Below are 9,446 nucleotides of genomic sequence, written 5' to 3'. Positions count from 1 at the left end.
TGATGCGGAGCATCCTACGATCATCCCCATGTACACTTTGACTTCTCCCCAAGAGGACATACGATGAGACCTCAACCATACGCCATTCAACATAAGGTGAACTCACTCCTCTTCGAACCATCACTTTCCACATATGAGACATGGTTACTACCTCATGCATGGACCTTGTGTATACTCAGGCTCATACGAGATGACCATGGAGATTCAAAGGACCAAGGCCAAGCATGGAAGAGAATACGAGAGAAAGGAGAAGAAGACGGAGCGGCTTATGGAGTTAGCCCGGACGTCCGGACCTCCGTCCGAATTATCCGGACTCAGCCGGATCATCCGGACGACGACCCGGATCATCCGGATGATGCCCGGATCATACAGACCCTCATCCGAAACATCCAGCCTTTCCCTGCACGCATGACTTGGGTTGAGGCCCGTTTATCCTTCTCCCCTCACTTACCCCTTCATGGCTTAGCACCATATATAGACCCCCTCCTCCTCCTAGTTAGGGTTAGCAAAGGATTAGATCATATTAGAGATAGAGCTTTGCTCATCCATACGGATTTATTCCTCTGAGAGAGACCATGCCTCTACGTAGAAGATCCACTTGGATTCATGACCCCCAACGGGATGAACTCAAGACCTCCTCACGGATAAGACCCTATTTATCGTCCCTTGTTGATCGTGGATCGTGTATCTCTTTTTTGTTTTGAGGATCTAGCATATGTGTGATCGTTCTTGTTGGTTTGAGTGATTCTCTCGTGTTTTCGCCTCATGTTCTTCGTGTTCTTCACGATCACCTCCAAATCATGAAAGATCTCCACTTAGGGTTCCACCCTACATCACACACCATCGAGTGCCAAGTACAATGACTCGCGACCAAACTCGACATCAACAAGCACCCCATGGTATTCAACATTGGAGATCTTGTGTGGTTACACCTTCGCAAGTACCGCTTCCCCAACAAACGCAAGTCCAAACTTCTACCACGAGCGGATGGACCCTTCAAGGTGCTTGAACGCTACAACAACAACAACAACGCCTACAAGATCAACATTCCACGAGACATGTACTCCTTGAGTGACATATTCAATGTCAAAGATCTCTCTCCCTACCATGGTGATGAAGATTTCGATCCGAGGTAGGATCTTTCCCAAGGGAGGGGAGAAGATGCGGACCATCCTATGGTCATCCCCATGGACCTACCATCGTCTCACCAAGTGCCAAGAGGACCTATGACACGACCTAGAGCTAGAGCTCTCGAGACCATGGTGACTTCCTTCCTTAGTGATATCACATATGATCCACTCAAGACATGGCTACTGCCTAAGTGTGGAATTTTGTGCATGATTAGGTACCTAGAGGATCCTCCCGAGGATGCACTTGAAGACGGACAAGTCCCCAAGTTCACGGATGAAGAGAACCAACAGAAGGAGTCAAGAGCAGCTTCCTGGACCCGGACATCCGGCCATGACCCCGGACATCCGGCCCCTAGAGCGTCCACCACGACATCCGCCAAGAACCTACATGCCCCGGACATCCGGCCTCAACCCGGAAATTCGCCCCAAGCCCGGAAATCCAGCATCCTCCATACGAATACATCAAGACCCCTAACGGGATGACCTCAAGACCTCCTCATGGAGAAGAATCGGTTACCCTATGTATCGTCCCTTGTTGGATTTGGACCGTGTGATCTCTATGTGTACTCGGATCTAGCATATGTGTGACCTAATCTCGTTGGTCTAAGTGATTCTCTTGTGTTTCCCCCAGTATTTTCCCCTTTTGTTCTTCGTGTTCATTGTGGGATCCACTCATTTCGTGAAAGATCGACCATCTAGGGTTCCACCCTACGTCAATCCGGCTTGTAAAATTGAGTTCTGGACGATTTTATGCTTAAAGTGTACTCTACCACCCTTTCGTGAGCTCACCTACGGACTGATATATGGACGATAACATATAGAACAATGCACCATCCTTCCAGTACAAACTTGAAAGACTACATGTTCAGTCACGACACAAGGAGGAGGCTCTTCTTTGCATCGAAACCCAAGAATTCATGCTTTACATGGTCTATCACCCATCCAGCTACCACCCTCACATTTTCACCAGCGGATGCATTATACTTGGATCATAAAGTACATAACAGTTCATCCTCCATTTATGCACTTGAAATATTATAGGTCATTCCGAATAGTGCAAGATGGATCGCCAGTGCGATATACTTACCTTGAAAGTTGTATTCACGGTCTGTCCCGCGATGTTGTATCCATAAAACAGCAACAATTTTGCCATAAAAACACCATTGGAGCTCCATGAACCGCAATCACAATCAAAACCAAAAGTTGTATGCGCCCTTAACTCGCTCGCAAGCTTCGACAACATTTCAGAGGCAAGATCCGGCTTGTAAAATTGAGTTCCGGACGATTTTATGCTTAAAGTATACTCTACCACCCTTCCGTGAGCTCGCCTACAGACTGATATATGGACAATAACATATAGAACAATGCACCATCCTTCCATTACAAACTAGAAAGACTACAGGTTCAGGCACGACACAAGGAGGAGGCTCTTCCTTGCATCAAAACGCAAGAATTCATGCTTTACCTAGTCCATCACCCATCCCGCTACCACCCTCACGTTTTCACCAGTGGATGCATTATTATTGGATCATATAGTACATAACAGTTCATCCTCACTCCGTTTATGCACTCGAAAAATTATAGGTCATTCCGAATGGTGCAAGATGGCTCGTCGGTGCGATCAACTTACCTTGAAAGTCGTATTCACGGTCTATCCCGCGATGTTGTATCCATAAAATGGCCACAATTTTGCCATAGAAACTCCATTGGAGCTCCATGACCCGCCAACACAATCACAACCAAAAGTTGTATGCACCCTTAAGCCAATCGCGGGCTTCGACAACATTTCGGAGGCAAGATCCGACTTATAAAATTGAGTTCCAGACTATTTAATGCTTAAAGTATACTCTACCACCCTTCCGTGAGCTCACCTATGGACGGATATATGGACAATAACATATAGAAGAACGCACCATCCTTCCAGTACAAACTTGAAAGACTACATGTTGAGTCATGACACAAGGAGGAGGCTCTTCGTTGCATCGAAACCTAAGAATTCATGCTTTACATGGTCTATCACCCATCCCGCTACCACCATCTCATTTTCAGCAAGGGATGCATTATTCTTGGATCATAAAGTACATAACAGTTCATCCTCACTCCGTTTGCGCACTTGAAAAATTATAGGTCATTCCGAATGGTGCAAGATGGCTTGTCGGTGCGATCAACTTACCTTGAAAGTTGTATTCACGGTCTGTCCCGCGTTGTTGTATCCATAAAACAGCCACAATTTTGCCGAAAAAACTCCATTGGACCTCCATGACCCACCCAAACAATCACAACCAAAAGTGGTATGCGCTCGTAACTCACTCGCGGGCTTCGACAACATTTCGCAGGCAACATCCGGCTTATAAAATTGAGTTCCGAACGATTTTATGCTTAAAGTATACTCTACCACCCTTCCGTGAGCTCACCTATGGACTGATATATGGACAATAACATATAGAACAACGCACCATCCTTCCAGTACAAACTTGAAAGACTACATGTTCAGTCACGACACAAGGAGGAGGCTCTTTTTTGCATCGAAACCCAAGAATTCATGCTTTACATGGTCTATCACCCATCGACCTACCACCCTCACATTTTCACCAGCGGATGCATTATACTTGGATCATAAAGTACATAACAGTTCATCCTCCGTTTATGCGCTTGAAATATTATAGGTCATTCCGAATGGTGCAAGATGGCTCGCTGGTGCGATCTACTTACCTTGAAAGTTGTATACACGGTCTGTCCCGCGATGTTGTATCCATAAAACGGCCACAATTTTGCCATAAAAACTCCATCGGAGCTCCATGACCCGCAATCACAATCAAAACCAAAAGTAGTATGCGCCCTTAACTCGCTCGCAAGCTTCGACAACATTTCAGAGGCAAGATCCGGCTTGTAAAATTGAGTTCCGGATGATTTTATGTTTAAAGTATACTCTACCACCCTTCCATGAGCTCGCCTACAGACTGATATATGGACAATAACATATAGAACAATGCACCATCCTTCCATTACAAACTAGAAAGACTACAGTTTCAGTCACGACACAACGAGGAGGCTCTTCCTTGCATCGAAACGCAAGAATTCATGCTTTACCTAGTCCATCACCCATCCCGCTACCACCCTCACTTTTTCACCAGTGGATGCATTATTCTTGGATCATATAGTACATAACAGTTCATCCTCACTCCGTTTATGCAATCGAAGAATTATAGGTCATTCTGAGTGGTGCAAGATGGCTCGTCGGTGCGATCTACTTACCTTGAAAGTTGTATTCACGATCTATCCCGCGATGTTGTATCCATAAAATGGCCACAATTTTGCCATAGAAACTCCATTGGAGCTCCATGACCCGCCAACACAATCACAACCAAAAGTTGTATGCGCCCTTAACCCAATCGCAGGCTTCGACAACATTTTGGAGGCAAGATCCGACTTGTAAAATTGAGTTCCAAACAATTTAATGCTTAAAGTATACTCTACCACCCTTCCGTGAGCTCACCTACGGACTGATATATGGACAATAACATATAGAACAATGCACCTTCCTTCATTAAAAAGTAGAAATACTACAGGTTCAGTCATGACACAAGGAGGAGGCTCTTCGTTGCATCGAAACCTAAGAATTCATGCTTTACATGGTCTATCACCCATCTCACTACCACCGTCTCGTTTTCAGCAAGGGATGCATTATTCTTGGATCATAAAGTACATAACAGTTCATCCTCACTCCGTTTGCGCACTTGAAAAATTATAGGTCATTCCGAATGGTGCAAGATGGATTGTCGGTGCGATCAACTTACCTTGAAAGTTGTATTCACGGTCTGTCCCGCGTTGTTGTATCCATAAGACAGCCACAATTTTGCCATAAAAACTCCATTGGACCTCCATGACCCACCAAAACAATCACAACCAAAAGTGGTATGCGCTCGTAACCCACTCGCGGGCTTCGACAACATTACGGAGGCAACATCCGGCTTATAAAATTGAGTTCCGGACGATTTTATGCTTAAAGTATACTCTACCACCCTTCCGAGAGCTCACCTACGGACTGATATATGGACAATAACATATAGAACAACGCACCATCCTTCCAGTACAAACTTGAAAGACTACATGTTCAGTCACGACACAAGGAGGAGGCTCTTCTTTGCATCGAAACCCAAGAATTCATGCTTTACATGGTGTATCACCCATCGAGCTACCACGCTCACATTTTCAGCAGCGGATGCATTGTACTTGCATCATAAAGTACATAACAGTTCATCCTCCGTTTATGCACTTGAAATATTATAGGTCATTCCGAATGGTGCAAGATGGCTCACCGGTGCGATCTACTTATCTTGAAAGTTGTATACACGGTCTGTCCCGCGATGTTGTATCCATATAACGGCCACAATTTTGCCATAAAAACTCCATTAGAGCTCCATCACCCGCAATCACAATCAAACCCAAAAGTTGTATGCGCCCTTAACTCGCTCGCAAGCTTTGACAACATTTCAGAGGCAAGATCCGGCTTGTAAAATTGAGTTCCGGAAGATTTTATGCTTAAAGTATACTCTACCACCCTTCCATGAGCTCGCGTACAGACTTATATATGGACAGTAACATATAGAACAATGCACCATCCTTCCATTACAAACTAGAAAGACTACAATTTCAGTCACGACATAAGGAGGAGGCTCTTCCTTGCATCGAAACGCAATAATTCATGCTTTACCTAGTCCATCACCCATCCCGCTACCACCCTCACATTTTCACCAGTGGATGCATTATTCTTGGATCATATAGTACATAACAGTTCATCCTCACTCCGTTTATGCACTCAAAAAATTATAGGTCATTCCGAGTGGTGCTAGATGGCTCGTAGGTGCGATCTACTTACCTTGAAAGTTGTATTCACGATCTATCCCGCGATGTTGTATCCATAAAATGGCCACAATTTTGCCAAAGAAACTCCATTGGAGCTCCATGACCCGCCAACACAATCACAACCAAAAGTTGTATGCGCCCTTAAGCCAATCGCGGGCTTCGACGACATTTCGGAGGCAAGATCCGACTTATAAAATTGAGTTCCAGACTATTTAATGCTTAAAGTATACTCTACCACCCTTCCGTGAGCTCACCTATGGACTGATATATGGACAATAACATATAGAAGAACGCACCATCCTTCCAGTACAAACTTGAAAGACTACATGTTCAGTCATGACACAAGGAGGAGGCTCTTCGTTGCATCGAAACCTAAGAATTCATGCTTTACATGGTCTATCACCCATCCTGCTACCACCATCTCATTTTCAGCAAGAGATGCATTATTCTTGGATCATAAAGTACATAACAGTTCATCCTCACTCCGTTTGCGCACTTGAAAAATTATAGGTCATTCGGAATGGTGCAAGATGGCTTGTCGGTGCGATCAACTTACCTTGAAAGTTGTATTCACGGTCTGTCCCGCGTTGTTGTATCAATAAAACAGCCACAATTTTGCCGAAAAAACTCCATTGGACCTCCATGACCCACCCAAACAATCACAACCAAAAGTGGTATGCGCTCGTAACCCACTCGCGGGCTTCGACAACATTTCGCAGGCAACATCCGGCTTATAAAATTGAGTTCCGAATGATTTTATGCTTAAAGTATACTCTACCACCCTTCCGTGAGCTCACCTATGGATTGATATATGGACAATAACATATAGAACAACGCACCATCCTTCCAATACAAACTTGAAAGACTACATGTTCAGTCACGACACAAGGAGGAGGCTCTTTTTTGCATCGGAACCCAAGAATTCATGCTTTACATGGTCTATCACCCATCGACCTACCACCCTCACATTTTCACTAGCGGATGCATTATACTTGGATCATAAAGTACATAACAGTTCATCCTCCATTTATGCGCTTGAAATATTATAGGTCATTCCGAATGGTGCAAGATGGCTCGCTGGTGCGATCTACTTACCTTGAAAGTTGTATACACGGTCTGTCCCGCGATGTTGTATCCATAAAACGGCCACAATTTTGCCATAAAAACTCCATCGGAGCTCCATGACCCGCAATCACAATCAAAACCAAAAGTAGTATGCACCCTTAACTCGCTCGCAAGCTTCGACAACATTTCAGAGGCAAGATCCGGCTTGTAAAATTGAGTTCCGGATGATTTTATGTTTAAAGTATACTCTACCACCCTTCCATGAGCTCGCCTATAGACTGATATATGGACAATAACATATAGAACAATGCACCATCCTTCCATTACAAACTAGAAAGACTACAGTTTCAGTCACGACACAACGAGGAGGCTCTTCCTTGCATCGAAACGCAAGAATTCATGCTTTACCTAGTCCATCACCCATCCCGCTACCACCCTCACTTTTTCACCAGTGGATGCATTATTCTTGGATCATATAGTACATAATAGTTCATCCTCACTCCGTTTATGCACTAGAAAAATTATAGGTCATTCCGAGTGGTGCAAGATGGCTCGTCGGTGCGATCTACTTACCTTGAAAGTTGTATTCACGATCTATCCCGCGATGTTGTATCCATAAAATGGCCACAATTTTGCCATAGAAACTCCATTGGAGCTCCATGACCCGCCAACACAATCACAACCAAAAGTTGTATGCGCCCTTAACCCAATCGCAGGCTTCGACAACATTTTGGAGGCAAGATCCGACTTGTAAAATTGAGTTCCAGACAATTTAATGCTTAAAGTATACTCTACCACCCTTCCGTGAGCTCACCTACGGACTGATATATGGACAATAACATATAGAACAATGCACCTTCCTTCATTAAAAAGTAGAAATACTACATGTTCAGTCATGACACAAGGAGGAGGCTCTTCGTTGCATCGAAACCTAAGAATTCATGCTTTACATGGTCTATCACCCATCCCGCTACCACCGTCTCGTTTTCAGCAAGGGATGCATTATTCTTGGATCATAAAGTACATAAAAGTTCATCCTCACTCCTTTTGTGCACTTGAAAAATTATAGGTCATTCCGAATGGTCCAAGATGGCTTGTCGGTGCGATCAACTTACCTTGAAAGTTGTATTCACGGTCTGTCCCGCGTTGTTGTATCCATAAAACAGCCACAATTTTGCCATAAAAACTCCATTGGACCTCCATGACCCACCAAAACAATCACAACCAAAAGTGGTATGCGCTCGTAACCCACTCGCGGGCTTCGACAACATTACAGAGGCAACATCCGGCTTATAAAATTGAGTTCCGGACGATTTTATGCTTAAAGTATACTCTACCACCCTTCCGTGAGCTCACCTACGGACTGATATATGGACAATAACATATAGAACAACGCACCATCCTTCCAGTACAAACTTGAAAGACTACATGTTCAGTCACGACACAAGGAGGAGGCTCTTCTTTGCATCGAAACCCAAGAATTCATGCTTTACATGGTGTATCACCCATCGAGCTACCACGCTCACATTTTCAGCAGCGGATGCATTGTACTTGCATCATAAAGTACATAACAGTTCATCCTCCGTTTATGCACTTGAAATATTATAGGTCATTCCGAATGGTGCAAGATGGCTCACCGGTGCGATCTACTTATCTTGAAAGTTGTATACACGGTCTGTCCCCCGATGTTGTATCCATATAACGGCCACAATTTTGCCATAAAAACTCCGTTGGAGCTCCATCACCCGCAATCACAATCAAACCGAAAAGTTGTATGCGCCCTTAACTCGCTCGCAAGCTTTGACAACATTTCAGAGGCAAGATCCGGCTTGTAAAATTGAGTTCCGGAAGATTTTATGCTTAAAGTATACTCTACCACCCTTCCATGAGCTCGCCTACAGACTTATATATGGACAGTAACATATAGAACAATGCACCATCCTTCCATTACAAACTAGAAAGACTACAGTTTCAGTCACGACATAAGGAGGAGGCTCTTCCTTGCATCGAAACGCAATAATTCATGCTTTACCTAGTCCATCACCCATCCCGCTACCACCCTCACATTTTCACTAGTGGATGCATTATTCTTGGATCATATAGTACATAACAGTTCATCCTCACTCCGTTTATGCACTCGAAAAATTATAGGTCATTCCGAGTGGTGCAAGATGGCTCGTCGGTGCGATCTACTAACCTTGAAAGTTGTATTCACGGTCTATCCCGCGATGTTATATCCATAAAATGGCCACAAGTTTGCCATAGAAACTCCATTGGAGCTCCATGACCCGCCAACACAATCACAACCAAAAGTTGTATGCGCCCTTAACCCAATCGCGGGCTTCGACAACATTTTGGAGGCAAGATCCGACTTGTAAAATTGAG

This window comes from Triticum dicoccoides, chromosome 4A (assembly GCF_002162155.2).
Source record: "Triticum dicoccoides isolate Atlit2015 ecotype Zavitan chromosome 4A, WEW_v2.0, whole genome shotgun sequence".
In the NCBI taxonomy this organism is placed as follows: domain Eukaryota; kingdom Viridiplantae; phylum Streptophyta; class Magnoliopsida; order Poales; family Poaceae; genus Triticum; species Triticum dicoccoides.
The sequence above is the reverse complement of the archived record's forward strand: the minus strand, read 5'-3'. Positions refer to the sequence as shown.